The sequence below is a fragment of the Rhinolophus hipposideros genome, assembly GCF_964194185.1.
Source record: "Rhinolophus hipposideros genome assembly, chromosome: 2".
Classification (NCBI taxonomy): Eukaryota; Metazoa; Chordata; class Mammalia; order Chiroptera; family Rhinolophidae; genus Rhinolophus; species Rhinolophus hipposideros.
In genome coordinates, this window is record NC_138048.1 from 7,574,429 (window position 1) to 7,592,110 (window position 17,682).

Consider the following 17,682-nt stretch of genomic DNA (forward strand, 5'->3'; position numbering starts at 1 on the left):
AACCTCATGGATGTACAAGTCGCATTGAGGTCAAACAAAGTGATGCTCTGCCTTCTTGTTTTAGCTTTTATGCTGTGAACAGGTCTCTTTCTTGGTCAATTGAATGCTATCTTTTTTCAGATTTTGTTGCTTTTTGTTTGTGATTTCACAGTCTAAAATGACCCTCAGAGTCCCAAAATGGCACAATAATAGTAATGTGATATAACTCATTAGATAAAATTAGATTTTATGAGTTTCTGATAATAACAGACAAATAAATAAATAGGAAGAGAAAAAAGGTATTTCTTACAGTAGAGTGATGATTAATAAATATAGAAGGAATAGTGGAATAAGTAATCATTTTTAACCATCATTGTAAAAACTGATACGAAAAGAATACCTAGATAGTAAATCATGGTGGAGGGAGGTTAGATAAGGTTCAGAATACGTACATAATATTAAGAATCCTTACAAGTTTTTTATTGCAGTCTATCCTCATTATTCATGGGTTCTATATTTGTGAAATCGCCGACTTGTACCTTAAGCCCTCTTTGAGCAACCAGGAGGTGATTCACTTACGGAAATTCCTTTGCATCATCCTCCGATTCTAAAATCTATCTTTTTTCTTCAGTTTTGAAGGCACCTTCGTCTCTAAAATTTGGGTTTCTGATTCCACTGAGAAGTAGTTTTAGTGCCTCACCAGGAATCTGTCACTGACACACCACAGCCCTTCTTCCCCACCCCTTAATTCTGTTTCAGATTCCTGGGGTTATTACAGACACGATCAAACCCACACTCGGACTCGGTCCCCCTGACTTTACCTCGGCTCAGCAGCGCAGGCCACATTATAGAGCTAAACTCGGCATGGTGGCCCTGTCAACTTCAGCTTGTTTGTGACAGGCCACACGTAGTAGATGTTTGGTCTGTCTGTGATAATTGCTTAAAAAATTCCATTTTTTTCTTTAATGGATGACATATATCCTCTTATTGTTTAAAATTTTTATTTTTTTGTGAGTGTTCCTGAGCCATCTTGGTTTGTCTAATACAGCTTTCCTTAATCTCAGCAATAGTGACATTTGGAGCCAAACAATTCCTTGTTGTTGAGAGATGTCCTGTGCATTGTGTGACATTTAGCAGCAGCACTGGCCGCTACTCAGTACTCTCTGAGTAGTGACAATGAAAAATGGTTCCAAACATTACTAAATGTGTTCCCAGTTGGGAACTACTGATCAAACACTTTGTTTTGAAACTCCACTGCCACTTATAGCTAGATAATTTTTTCTTGGATTTTTGAAATAAATTTTTTCTTGGATTTTTGATATACATTTTTATTTTCTATTTCTAATTTAGAGGGTTTCCTCTTCTTTTTATTTTCTTTCTTTTAAATTTATTATTTTATTAGTTTTGGGTGTACAAAACAACATAATGATTAGACACTTACGGACCTTACAAAGTGATAACCCCAACAAGTCTACTACCCATCTGATACCATACATAACTATAGGGAAACAATTGAAACGCTCATCAATAGACGACTGGATAAAGAAATTGTAGTACATTTATACAATGGAATATTATTCTGCCATGAAAGAATGAAATCTTACCATTTTCAACAACATGGATGGACATAGAGAGTATAATGCTCAGTGAAGTAAATCAGACTTAGAAGAACAAGTACCATATGATCTCACTTATATGTGGATTCTGAAGAACAGAATAAAGCAACAAACAAAACAGAAATAGACTCATAGATACGGAAAGCAAACTAGCTAAATAATTTTCAGCAGGACACTGAATCTCAGTATCCTTGGCTGTAAGGTGGGCATACTATTGCTTCTAACGCAAACAATTATTAAGGAGATAAATGAGCTCATACACATCAAACCCTGAGTAAAATATCTTGCACGTGATGGGTACTCAAATAACTGAAAGCTCTTATTATTTTTTTACTGACTGTACATAGTTAAGGGAATCAATAATCAAAAACATTTGTTTGCTATTATGAAACACAATGTTATTCCATGGATAGCTGTTTAGAATGACTAATTTTAAAAAGGTGGTTATTTTCTTAGAAGGCCTATTTAAACTTTTTTTGTTAATTTAGTCCCATTGAAGTCCATGAAGTTACAAAATTTTTCCCAAGACTTTTTGAGGTCTGCAGTATAATATGTAGGATGCTTTAAATTTATGTGCAGCTTTGTCATTGAAATGCTCTCATGCAGTCCTAGATGAATAAGAAGCTATTGCTTATTTCCTCGTAGTTAACTAGGGTTCCCTAATAGCAGAGGCAAGGTTTCCAGGGCAGATGCTGTGTCCTGTTTATTTTCTATGTAGTACACAGACCACGATGACTTTCAATGAGCTTCATTTGGGGAGCACACTTTTCTGGGAGAAGTTTTTAACATGACATTAACTCTAGGAGAGCTTTAGTTTATTATATGCACTACCTTAGCTAAAGAAAATCAATAATTCGAAACACAGGTAAAAGCAAAAAAAAAAAAAAAATGAAACGACAGATGCTGGAAGATCTTCTCACTCCAAAACAATACTGTTTTCTGAGGGTCTCGGTTTGCCTTAAATATTTTCCACTAATATACATTAATACATTAGCTTAGTGAGGAGTATAGGGTTGAAACATAGGGCAGGTTGAAGATAATGAGGCACAGAGGGGAGATCAGTGCATTTAGAGCATGATATAGAGTCTAAGAAGAGCTGGTTTTAGTAATTCAAGCCTGTAGGAAGTGCTCATTTCCAGTTTGGCCTGTCTCCTGAGCAGGTGGGAAGCCTGGCAATGCCCTATCCCTGAGGCACTAAGGGCTACGTGGACAGCGGACATAACCTCTGCAACCTCAAGCTGTAGACAGAAGATGGAGGAAGGAAGGGGAGGGATTTACAGAAGAGCTATCTTGGGAGGATTTTGATATCTTTGTAAGATAAATGGTATGAAGAGAGATTTCTGAGTTAAGAAAAACTTGGAAGGACCAGCCAAGTTGAGTTACTATATCAAGAGCTTCAGAATCCGAGAAAGCTGATGTGGAGCAGGGCTGAAGCTGTGAACTGCAGCAATTCTCCTAAAAGTTGGGGTATTTGCCTAGTTGTTTTTATAAATGCAGAGCCACACTTCCTGGTAAAGGTCAGGGTTGAGAGCCTATTTCATTCAACATTCAGCAAACGTTTATTGAATAGGTTAATATATGCAGGCAATTTGTTAGGTGGTAGTCATGCAATGGCAAGGACATTCAGTGCTGGTTCCTGGTTCCTGCTCTCGTAACACTCTCCAGCTAATATAATTCATTATCATATTAATACGTAGGCATATACTAAGTTAACTACTAATTAGAAAACTAAAGTTATTCTTTTATAGTGAAGAATAAGAAAACCTGACTACACTGTGGGGGTGATGATGGTGGTATGGGGGATCAGGGAGATTTGACCAAAGAAGTGGTTTTGTTTTTGCTGAGATTCTATGATGTATAGAAAATAAACCGCATTTCAAACAAAGGGAATTCAAGAACACAAAGACTGGGGGACAGGGTGGGAGGTTGGGGGACTGAGGCGGAGAAGAGAGTAGTAAGTGGAATACAGCAGGCCTCAGTAAGTGAAAGATGGCCAGTAAGGAACATGGAGACTGAAGGCGGCAGATCTGTCAGATGGCCAATAATCAGAGGCCAGACCATGCAAGATGTTACAAGCCATCAGAAGGGTCTGGGTATGTATACTAGGCTTAACAGATAATCATTGAAAATATTTAAGCAGAGGGTGAATGACCAGGTTTGTAATTTAAAAGCATCCCCTTAACAGCTCTGTGGTGATTGGCTTGTAGGGTGGAAAGAGTGGATATATGTAGAAATATCCTTAGCAGGCTATTTTAGTAGGATAATATAATAACAGGCTATTATACGCGTATTATCCTCAGTATAAAATGATGGTGACTTAGGTTAGAGTGAAGAGTTCATGTGAAGAGTGATGGGTGAATTGGGGAGGTACTGAAGAGGAATCATTGGCAGGATTTGGTGGTGGATTAGATTTGGATGTGAGAGAGAGGAAGATATTACCGTTGACTTGTGGAATTCTCACCTAGGGAACTGAATGGGTGACAGTGCCACTGGTTAGATCTCATGGGGAAGATTGCAGCACGGTTTGAGGTGCTTGAAACCTCAAGTGCAGGTGTCCAAAAGGCAGGTCTGCCCTGGAGATATAAATCTGTGAGTCTTTTCTCTATAAATGAAATTGAAACCATGGGCTTAAATGAGATGTCTTAGACTATCAAATTAGAAGAATTTTGTGGCTTTAGACTGAGCCTTGAAGAATTCCCACAGATAACAACAAAGTAGAGGAAGACAATATGAATAAAGGGAATGAAAATGAGTAGTCAGAGAGAAAAGAGTAAGACAAGCAGAGTATGGTATACCAAAAACAAACAAGAGAAAGGCGTTTCAGAAAAAGAGATTGTGAACACATTGGAATCATGGTGAAAAGTTAGGTTAAGACAAGGATTGATTTCGATATTAAAGCCCTGGTTAACCTCAGGTAGTTTTTAGTAAGAGATGTTTTGGTGATGGTAAAGTCCAGGTTTCTGGTTATTTTTTGTTTGTTTGTTTGTTTGTTTTTTTTGAGTTAGAAGGGATCAGAAACAGTGGTAGATAAGATTTGGTTGAGAGTGTTAGGCTGATACTAGGAGGGGGTTATATATAGGTCAGAGCTAAATTATTGAAAATTAAACTAGCAGAGACTTGAGCACATTTAAATATGAACAGAGAAAATGCTAGAATAAAAAGAGAGTGAAACAGAATGGACAATTTCTTAGAATGATCTTGGAAAATCATTTGGAGTCAGATGTGGATTATTGCGACAGTCTGAAGCTTGCCAGGGCCCCTTTATTTGTGGTATATTCTATCTTCTTGGTCAGCTTCTTGAAAATTTATAATCTGTTGTGATCAGCTCACCCATAGCCTGTGTCCACCCCTTTTTGCCACTGAATTTTTGATCAACTACATCATGTATTTTTTTTTTTTTTTTTTACAAAACTTACTGGCATAGCAGAGTCTATAGTCTGAAAGGGTTTCCTATTCTGTGATTTCTAAAATTCATTCTCCATTATTTTCACTTGGGTTACCTTCCCTATAAGTAGAACTAAGTACAGTATTTTACAGGAATCCTCCAGAGAACAGTTTTTCTGGAAGTTTCTTTACATACAATAACAATTCTGTAAGCTCAGCCAGAGCTTTGAAAGCTAAAGTGCTGGGGCACCATTCAGCAATTTCAGAAACAAGGCATCCATATGCTGTCATGATTTGCTGGTACCTTAGCAGCAGGAGAGATGAGAAGAGGAAAGAAGACTGGATGAATTCATCAAGCAGGGAGAAGAAACCTGTAAGCTTGATCCCAAATGTTGGCTGATGTTTTTCAAAGTAAAAATGGCAGCAGAAGAGATCTACGGTGTCATGGACTCTATCTGATTTGTCAATTCAGTAGTCTCATATGCATTGAGGAATAAGAAATGAGCTCATCAGTCTGGGGCGTAATGTCCTTCATACTGGAGAACATATATTTCCAGACACATCAGACATGGCAGAGAAATACTACTTTCGTTTCCAGGTGCCTTTCGGAATGGCGACAGTTCTTTTGTGCAAGGTAGCCTCCAGGAATGGCCCAGGAAACATTGCACATCTACCCACCTCTCACAAACTTCTTTCTCTATGCTTTATCCATCTGTGATCTTTCCTGATCTTTCCCATAACCAGTCAAGGGGAAGGAGGAAATAAAAACAGTGTTTTCATGGGAACTTCACTTTGGAATGTTTAAGTATTGGAAAACTATTTAAAACTCCAAATAAATTACATTTGGGTTTTAAATTACCTTTGAAGTGGAAGGAAAGGGCCATTACTGGAATATTTATCTAGAAAGGCAAATAACAATGTATTTTAAAATATATGTATCAAATGGACATGGCTATATCTGTCTGTTACCTCTCTCTCCCTTCCTTCCTCTCTCCCTTTCTCACTCCTTGTCTCTCTCTCTCCTCCCTTCTCTCTCTCTCTCTCTCTATCAGAATGCCTGTCAACACCAGCTCTGCGATGCAATTCCCTTGCCCCTTACCCCTCTCTGTTCTGGTGCCATCACTCTAGTTTATGCTATTTCCTTGTGTTGTCGAAGGTCTCTAACTTAGCTTTGTATCTCCAACGTCTACAGTGTCTATCACACAGTAAGTGTTCAGTACATTTACTATATAAATGGACAATTTTTGAGCTCTTTATATTTAATGAACAACAATACTATGTAAAATGACTCTATTACATGTTCTCGCAGATTTATTGAGGTACAATTAACAAAGACAATTGTATATTCTGAAAGTATACAACATGATGATTGGGTATATGTATACATAGTGAAACACTTCCCTCAGTCAGGTAAATTACTACATTCATCATCTCACACAGTTACTGTGTGTGTGTGTGTGGTGAGAAAGCGGAAGATTTACTCTCTTAGCAAATTGGAAGTATATAACACCTCTTATTAACTACAGTTACCATGGTATACATTAGAGCCCAGAACTTATTAATCAACCCCAGGATTCACTTATCTTAAAACTAAAGGTTTAGAACCTTTAACTAGTGTCTCCCCATTTCCCCCATACTCACCCCCCCGGTAACCATCATTCTATTCTGTTTCTATAAGTTCAACTTTAAAAAAAAAAATAGATTCCACATGTAAGTGAGATCATATAGTATTTGTTTTTCTCTGTCTGGCTCATTTCACTTAGCATAATATTCTTAAGGTTCATCCATATTGCCACAAATGGTAGTATTTTCTTCTTTCTCATGGCTGAATAATATTACATATACATAATATTATATATACATACATATGTATGTATACATATATGTATATACATATACACGTGTAAGTGTGTATACATATACATATGTGCTACACACACATACACACACACACACACACACACAGAGGGTGCCAAAAATGTATACACATTTTAAGAAAGGAAAAAACTGTATTAAAATTGTAATACTCAATGTATACTGATAACAAAAGAGGAATACAAGTCACATTTGACTTCTGCAAATACAAGAGGTGCTCAAAGTGGTTACCATTAGCATAATTTTAATATAGTTTTTTCCTTTCTTAAAATGTGTATACATTTTTTTGGCAACCTCTCTCTCTCTCTCTCTCTCTCTCTCTCTCTCTCTCTATATATATATATATATATATATATATATATATATATATGTACATATATATGTATGTATATACATATGTGTGTATATATATATATATATATATATATATATATATTACATCTTTTTTATCCTTTCTTCTGTCAATGGACGCTTAGGTTGTTTTCACATCTTGACTATTGTGAATAATGCTGCAATGACCAATGAGAGTGCAGATTATCTCTTCGAGATAGTAATTTCATTTCCTTTCATTTCCTTTAGATATATACTAAGAAGTGGAATTACTAGATCACATCATTATTCTATTTTTAATAATTTGAGTGACCTCCATACTGTTTTCCACAGTGGTTATACCAATTTGCATTCTTCTCAACAGCGTACAAGGGTTTCCTTTTCGCCACACCGTCACATTTATCTCTTGACTTCTTGATAAAAACTATTCTAATAGGCATAAGGTGATATCTTATAGTGGTTTTGATTTGCATTTCCCTGATGAGTAGTGATGTTGAGCACCTATTTGTGTGTTTGTTGACAATTTGTATGTCTTTTTTGGAAAAGTATCTACTCAAGTCCTTTGCCCATATTTTAATTGGATTATTATTACTATTTGCTATTTAGTTGTGTGAGTTCCTCATATAATTTAAATATTAACCCATTATCATATATATGGTGTATAATATCTTTTCTCCTATTCCATAGGTTGTTTTTTCTATTATGTACTTTTATTAATCATTAATCATGTTTTTAAATATTATCATCCTAAAAATATTGACTATGTCTTTGTTTCCTTTGTTAAATGAAGTGAGTTTCCTATTTTCCCCAATAAGTTGTACATACACACTGAAATCTCAAAATATTGTGCTAGCATGAACACACACGCTTTCAATTTGGAAGTATTGTACAGTCTATTTCTTTAGTTTAGATAACTACCTATTAACTGAGGCAATATCAGATGTGTTAGTAAGGAATCATTTGGGTCTTTAACTCAAATCAACTTAAGAAAAACAGGTATTTATAATTTCACGTAATTAAAATTCTAGGAGTAAATCAGACTTCCTTCAGACACACTGGAATGCAAGGTATCAATTTATGTCATTTGCAATCACTCCTGACTTCCTTTGTCTCTTCTTTCTCCCCTTTTTTTTTCTCATCCTACTCCTTGGTCCTGCTGCCTCTTTTACGTTTGACTTGCTCTTCATGAAGGTTGTTTTCTTCAGTGCTATAATAATATATAGTATTATTTTTGAATTATAATAATGCAATATTATATTATTAATTAATTAATATTATATGTTAATAGTATGGCATAATATGTTATATAATATTGGATAATTAATACATATAATATACACTTATTATATAAAGATTTCTACCCCATCTAACATTGTATTTTGAGCATAATTTAATTAAAATTACATTTCTTTAAGCCACTAAATTTTCTGTGAAAAATTTTTAATTATGCTTATTTTATAAAGTATCTTATAAATGCAATGATTTAAAAATGTTTTTTATTACTTAAGGAAGATTGCTTTTTAAATTCAAATACGCTCACCTCTTTTTTGGCTTATCATTAACATAGACATTTTTTTCTCATGAGTAAATTTAAGAAGAATGTAGAGGGTGAAGAGTAATAATATGCTATTCTTTGTATATGAAAATGGCAGTCCTGACCTGCCATTAGTCGGGGCACTTATGGCTATGATAGATTTTTCTGGATCCATCTGCTTTTCCTTCCAGGCACCCCAGGCTTCTCAGGACGAAAGGCGTAATGGACGCCTCAGAACAGAGCAACGCTAATGAGGATGACCCTGACCTCCTGAGAATAGTGTTCTGACCTCCCGACCCAAACGGAAATAGAAAAGCTTGAGCAGTACATTTAAGAGTAACTTTGGGATTAGTTCTATGAGTATAAAGATAAATGAGAAAATAAATTCTACTCACACATAGAGAGACTTGGATAATTGTGTGATATTTGAAACATAAAACTTAAACTGAAAACTGTTATACTCATAAATTGAATAACATTATCATTCCTTTTAAGTAACATCAAAATTAACTTTCCTTTAATATTTCCTTAGTTAATAAGAACCAAATCTTATCGTTATAATTAAGGCTATTAAAAATGCTTTAAGCCTTTTTCTTTTTAAAATATGCATTTATTATCTATTTATTAAGTCTATTTGAAACATATACTGACATTGTACTGCTTAGAAATTTAAATTAAAATATATTGAATATTTAAATATATTTAGATTTAACCGAATGTCAAATTTTTTTTCCATTAGATATTTTGAAGACCCTCCTCAATCTGTAATTAGACACCTACCATGAAGTACTGATCATTCTGAATTATCTTGAAAATGTTTTACTACAATTTTTGCACATATGTTCATTAATAATTTAATTATCTAATGGTGTATGGAAGCTCTACTAATATCAGAAATTTTAAATGTACAATCCCTTGATTCAAATTATGTGAAAAGATACAGAATACAATTATTATTACTATTTTACTTTGGTAAGAGACAAGGTTAATTTTCATCAAATTCAGAGGCATTTAGATGCAATATGTTTGTTAGTCATTGAAATAACAAAGGCAACTGTGAACTCGTCTGAGAAAAAAAAAAAGTAATTCTTAGTTTTTTCTTTTAAAAAGTAAAACAATAACTGCTCCAGTGAGGACTGGTTTCAACAATTCACTATTTGTTCAATTCGTTTTTATTTGTTTCTTTGTTTGTTTTGAATGGCAGCGTCAGCTCTAGATTACCTAACAGTGTATGAAAGCGAGGCACTTTTTGACTGTAGACATCAACTTTCAGATAAGACATAAAAACGGAGTCCTGGTACTTTCTGGAAGAGCGGAGGCACTAGCTCCAGTGTCCTGGCCAAATTTCAATTTGGATAATTGCATTCGGCTTCCTTTAAAGGCCCCTGGTTGTTTCCATTCGATAAGGAACTCTTCACTTCCTGCCTGAATAGTTACAGAATGTGGCACTGCTCTGGGAAATGATTGCGGGGTTCGCTCCTTAGACGGGTGAATGTCAACACTGTAACACACACACACACTCATACACTCACACACTCACACTCACTCACAAACACAAATGTTTGTGAGGGTGAATTGAAATCTCCATGTGAAAGGCGGGCTTTGTACACATCTACATTTTCATAAAGCCAGGTCCTATTGTATCACCAATACCATGGAAATAGGATCTCTGTCAGTACACACACAAAATCTGTTACTGAAGAAGGAAATGATTATGTAATTTTAAAGATTCAATCATATTATCACTAAAGCCATAATATATAAAATAAAAGAATAAATTATTGGAAAAGAAGAAATGACATGGTGGCTGCTTTATCTTGTGGCTCTAGTAACAGCCCAGCGGATGATCATATTACTGTGACTTACATTAAGAAAGCTTCAACACATGTGCAGCAATTTTTAAAGGAGATTTCCAGTAACCTGTAACTACTCCAGGTTACTATTTACAATGAGAGCAGAATTTTAGAAGTCTCCCTAAAGAGGGTAATAGCAAGATTTAGTTCCTAGTGGATTACAGCCCACATTATGAAACTACTGCACATTTGGCACAATTATGCACCACTGGCAGCCTTTTCTCAAAGGAAGCCTCATGTTAAATGAACACTTAGAATCATTTTGGAACTCATGCATCTTGCAGCTAACACTTTGCTAAGTTAGGCATCTAACACTATGCCCATCTGGCAGAGAGGGAATATTGGAGCTGCAATATCATCAGTCCTTCCCCTTAAAAGCTTTGATTTCATTAAAGGTGACTGTCAAAGTGCTTTAGAAAATGAGATACTCTACAAAATGTGCTGAATAGGACAGAGGGGCATTCAGTACATAAATTACTGTCTTACCCATTTTAAGGTTGTTTCTAAGGTTTCCCAGGATCATGCAGGTTGGCTGTTTTTCTGCGTCAATGTCCTATGAAGCCAGTCTAGAAGATACTCAGTGGGCACTGAAGAGTTGAGTAATAGTACATGTTTGCAATGAGATGCATTGGCCATTACTCTCTAGTGTGTGATGAGGATGGTTGATTTTCAGAAGAGAATTTGGAAACCTCAGAAACAAAATGCAGGCTTCAGTTCCCTTCCAGAAGTAAACATTTGGGGAATTGAATTTCAAAGGATGAATATGTGTCTATTTCATATTGTCACTACAAAAGTGTGCTTTAAAAACTGTACTGCAAAAAAAAAAAAAAACTGTACTGCAAATATTTTACAAAAACATATAATCACACAACTGCAGACCATGAATTCTAGCTCCAGCCACTTGGAGATGACACCTGTTTGAAACATGGTACAAAATGTGAATTGAGCAAGTAAGACCCTCGTCAGAAAAAAACAATTAGACTAAATTCAAATTGACTTTTACTTATCAGAAAGCCTCTGGAACTACTGCTCAGTGATAGTTTATTTCATTAATTTTATTGAAATGATTCACTTTTGGTTAATTCATGATGCTCAGAAATAGTTATCCAGCTTCGAACTCAAAATTAGAAATAGCAAATTACAACACAGGCTGCCAACGCCCAATCTATGAATATTAGTGGAAAGTGATTGTGATTCAAAATTTCAATAACTATAGCAGCCTTTAATTTTCATGATTTCTTTTGCCTGGAATAGATTCCGGAGAGAATAAAGTAAAATAATATCGGCCATCATATGTTGTTTCTTATTTCCATGTCTTAGTTTTCAAAATACAGAGTTGGAATTGTCATACAGGTTTACGAGTATATATGTTGTACTTGTAAATCTTCTGTTGAAATCTCCATTTGGGTTGTTGGTCTGTTTCTCAGTTTACTTGACCTTTCAATAGTGTAATAATTATTATTTCATAGAAATAGAATAAGGGAAAAGTTGAACTTCATATTCCAACAGAGTTTGAACTTATTGGTATATTACATGACAATAGTCTTACGTTGAGTAATGATCCTGAACATAATGATCCTCAATGAGCAAGGCCACATTTAAAAATTTAGAAGACTGTTGATATTTTAGAAATATTTTTATTTTAATTCATTAAAGTTGATAGTTTTATGGTGAATTTTCAATTGTTCTGAGAATGAGTTTATCTAGGATATTACAATCCTCAAGATTAGTAAATAGCCTATATTATACTACACAAAATATTTTGGTTTCATTTATTCCTTATTTCTTTAGAAGATTCCAGGAGAGTCTAAAGAAAAACAAGGCAAAACAAAACAAAAACACATGTCCACCATAGTTATATGTTTTTCTCTTATATTCATGTATTAATTTTCAAACTAGCAGGTTTTAATTATATTATAGACATAATTTACTTATATTGTAACTTATTTATGTTATATTCATCATTTTGATTTCAAATCTTTGGGCTGGTATTCTATTGTTTTGCCTCATGAATTACAATTTAATCTCTTTTTTCCAAACTAAAATGCATATTTATATGATCATAATTATAAAATTAATCCATAAATGGATTCTCACTGTATACATTTTAAATATTAAGAATTTAATAAAATGAGTAAATTAAAATCCCGTTGAACCCCTTTTAGCCTCATTAAGTTGTTACCAATTAAGGGACTGTCAACAGGTGCCTTCCAGGATTGCAGAGTTCTGTAGACCACTGATTAATGTGGACCTCTCCTTTCATTCTTTTTGAATGGGAATTTTCACAGTGGTTATCCTATGGATATTTGCTATTGTATGGTGGATGTGTTGGGAGCTTATAACTTATCTATTTAGTGCACAGTTTTTTTAATTGGTAAGAACTATTTTCAAGGAGTTGATACTTGAGAACAACACACGGAGGATCCTCATATGCAACTGTACATAATTTAGATTTTTGAAACTGAATCTGAAACCATAACAAGATGAGAATTTGGGGGCCTTAGAGAGGAGGTGGTTTTTCTTTTTTATTTTTTTTCATTTCTTGCGTGGTTTTTTTTTTTTTTGCATGTGGGATGAGTGTGAATTTTTATAACTAGAGAGGAGGCTGTAGCAGGTTGTATTTTATAAAATCAGGCGCAGTGATATTTCTGGCACCACAGACTTTTCCAGAGCCTCGTCACCCCTTCTTTAAGAAGTGCAGTCTATTCCCCATCTCTTTAAAACCAACTGGAACTTTGTGGCTGTTTTGATTTTGGAAATGATGCTACCTGACTTCCAATGCTAGGTCTTAAAGTAATATGGCTGCCACCTGACTCTCTGACTCTTGAGACACTCACCTTTTGAACCCAAACACAATATTGTGAGAGTACTAGGCCACATTGAAATATCATATGCAGGTGTTCTGTCTAATAGCCTCAGCTAGATCCCAACTGACAGATAGTGACAGCTGCCAAACACGAACGAGTCTTCAGATGACTGCAGTTTCCAACAATTAAGCCATCTCAGCTGATGTCAAGCAGAGGAGAGATAAGCTGGTTCCACCAAATTTTACATGAACTGTAGACCCACTTGTTAGCAAAATAAATGTTTCTTTTTAAGTCATTGATTTTTGGGCTATTTTTTTCTACACAGATAGTGTGGGGACAGAGCCCCAGAAAGCAGTTTCCAGGCTCTCGGCCTCGCATAGAAAGGTGCTGGCTCGGGTAGTAAATGGCCATCAACTGTGATCAGATGGCCATCAGCTGTGGCTAGTTGGCTGTCAGCTGTAACCCGTAAACCATTGGCCACTAATATAACTGCTGTGGCTACGCTAGCAAAAGAATTGGGGGCTAGCAAGAGCGGATTGCAGAGAAGCAGATGTCGCCGGTGAGAATATAGTGATATGACTTCCCTACTTAAGGCTCCGTGGGTGTTCCTAACAAGAAGATGGTGGCTGGCAAGCTCGGACTGCTGTTAGGACAGCGGGTTGCAGATTATGTAGATCCTGCTTCCTGTCTCCAGTCCAACCACCAGCGAAAATGTATTGGTTTGACTCCCCTATCTATGGCTCCGTGGGTGGTCCTTTTTGGCCTCACCGTGTCCTGCGTTCTTATGTGGGGAGCGGGAGCAGAGACCCCGCCTGACACCCTGCACAACAGATAGATAGCAAGAATAGATCATAATAGATCGCTCTTAGATATCTGATTTAGGGGAATGAAAATAAATGTGAGCAAACTTGGCATGGATTCATCTAGATGATCAATGTTGTTATGTAAGTCTTAATAACCTCGTTTTGGGGATATTAGACTACAATATTTGGTACTTTTATTGATGCCGTGGAGTCAGCGTAGACCAGACCTGGAAGTGAGTGTGTGTGTGTGTGTGTGTGTGTGTGTGTGTGTGTGTGTGTGTGTAGGAATGGAACTTCCCCAGAAAGAAATATATGTTCCAAATTTAAATTAAGAGATCAATAAATAAATAAAGAGATCAATGCTAGGGGAGGAAATTGAGATTCAAGATGTGAGTGAGTGAGTAATTGAACGAGTGAGCAAGTAATTGAGTGAGTGAGTAAAAGCGAAACGTTTTTTTCTTCCCTTTAGGGTATGGAGTTGTTTTGACCCAGACTGAAACACAAAGATGCCTGTGGTCCTACCGGTAGTGTTGGGAATGAGCTGCCTCTTCATGTGGTAGAGTTGAGCTTTATCTTCTAATAGTAGGGGGGAGATGCCTCTGGCTTCTTGAAGTCATGAGCCATTCCAGTGAGAACATTGACTTGTTCACTATTCATTATTTTTAGCTTCCTTTCTAAACCTTCAGCAAAGTTTCATGAAAAGTTATCTTCTGATCTTTGCTCTACTAAGCCTATATGAAATCAAGGAAAAAAAAAAGACTTGTTCTATGCTGTAAAGAAGTAGATAAGAATATATCAATGTTTCATACCAGAGGAGAAATAACAATACCAGTCTCTAGTGAAAAGTGGTACATACTAGAGCAGCCATCTCGTGATGTTTATCAGAGGCAAAGAAAACATCTTGACGGCATGCTGCACAGACTGGGACTACATAATCATTCAGTGTGATTAGGCAACATTCTAGGAAATATTTGTGGAAAGCTAATTTATATCAATAAAGCTATTGATATCAATAAAGCTACTACCCATGCTAATATGGATTATAACAGCTAAGCACACCACTTACTAGATGTTTGACCATCTGTAATAACATATCTATGATCTCAATTTTTGTTAAGAATGGTGATATCTCTCTCATAGAATTGGTAGGGTAGTTAAATACTTTAAATGAAATACTGTAAATGTATTGGCCCAACTGAGGCCTTCTCCTCTAACCAGGCTTTCAAACAAATCCCATAAATAAGTTAAATGGAACAAAATCATGATGTACTCAGAGGAAAATATAGAAAGTATAATTTTCTTAACCTTGGTTATAGAAAGTTGTCTAAAAATAAAACGCAGAAAGACACTAGCAACAGGAAAAATTAATTTGATTTCCACCAAATTAAAAAAAAAGTTTGATGTTAAAAATTAAAAAGGAAAATGAAAAATAAAACACATCAATAAAGAAGTGGATAAGAGCTGAGTACCTATAATTCACTTAAAAGACAATATAAATATTTAATAAATTACAAAAAATGTGTTCAACCTCACTAATAAAGAAGTGAATTTCAAAATGCTCCCACTGAGACTATTGCATTGGCAAATCTCAATGTTGGATAAAGTATGATGATCTTGGAGCTTTCTTACTCTGATGGAAGGAACATAAATTGGTGAAAACCCTCCAGACTCTAGAATTATTTTAGAATTCAGAGATTAATTTGCAATGTGTAAAGAAAATTGCAAAGTTGCTCACTGGTAGATCCAATATTCCACTTGTAAAAATGTATTCTCAAGAAACAATTAAAGATGCAGAAAAAGACAAATACAATGCTTTTACTATAGATTAAGTAAAAATAGTATAATTGTACAAATGAAACATAGTACAATAGTTTCGATACATTATGAGTACAATAGTAATAATACTGATGTAGTATTACACTGATATTACAAACTATAGTAGTGATAGGATAAACTATTAAGTAACAGATTCTGGAGAGAAAGAATAAGTGGCAAAAGAGGAAAAATATGGCACCATTCCAAAATATATGAGAAAAAGAATAAAATAAAATGTATCAAAATAAGAGTGATGGACATTTAGGTAGTTTTTGTTTTCTTCTTTAATTTTTCTACATTTTAGAATTGTTTACGAAGAATTTATATTATTTCTTCAAATTGGCAAAAATAATTAAATATTACAATTAATAAGTGTGTTAGAATAAAACACAAAAGATAAAAAAATTAAATTTTCTCTTGAAAATACTTTGATTTATAGATGAAATTTTTAGTTAAGTGTGTTGAAACTTGTTCAGCTGGGATAACTGAAGGTCTTGTGTGGTTCAAATATCCCAGGTAAAATTATAATTCAAGAGACACAACTCATAAATAAGGGGAAAAAAATCAGCTAATACATTCCCACTGGTAATAAAAGATCTGAATTTTGTTATCAAAGTAAATCTGGGAACTGCTGAAATAAAAGTTTACCTGACTAGAAAAGTCAGAGTTGGAGAGCATTAATTTTTTTTCAGTTGTGAAGATAGCCATTTACTTTTACTGTATTCTCAGATGGTGGCTCATTTGTAACCTACCTTTTAGGATATCAGGACTCCCCAATTTACCTCATTTGGATGAAAAAGGGGCCACATGCTAAACCTGACAAGCTCAGGGGAGGTTCACATGGCAAGCCCTACAAACTCAGAGACGGAAATTAACCACATAGGATGGTCTGAACATAAAAACTTCTAACTAAAAGTAGGTCATGGCTGGTAGTCACATCCTTGTCCTGTAGTTTCCTTGACAAAGGTCAAACTTTACCTTAAGTGAGCCTGTCTATTGTCTTTTTGCATCTAAGATAAGATGTCCTTGGAATGTCAGAGTAATGTCTTTCTCCAGACATTACTTTCTCCAGACATTTCTCCAGAGCTGTACCCGAAGGGTACAACTCGCCACACCAGAACACCAGACTACAGAACCCCTCATTGTTATCTTTTCCACCAAATACCACCGTTCTGTGCTATAAAATGTTATTTGTTAACTATTCTGTGCCCACCAATGTAAAAGAAGTATGTGCCTCTCCATTTTACTTTTTATCCTGTCCCAAAGATTTCCCCATTTTGCTTTCTCCCACCCTCTTAATCTATCACCAATGGATTTCATCCTCCTTACATCTCCCCCTTTTATTCTAATATATAAAATAAGCTGTAAAACAGGCATTCTCTGGATCATTTTCTTAATTCATTGAGATTTTGCTTCATGGCAATTGTCATCAGTCTGGCTCAAATAAACTCACTAATCTTTTCTATAGGTTTAGACATTTCTCATGTATGTATACTTAACTGTATGATATATATATATATATATACTTAACTATAACCTTACAAATGTAATCTGGCAGACTATTGTCATCTACCATCAACTCAATATTAAATTACAGTATATTAGGGAGTGACATCAGCAAGATGGCAGACTAGAAGGTCCCAATTCTTGTCCCCCAACAAAAACAACAAAAACAATGAACAACTA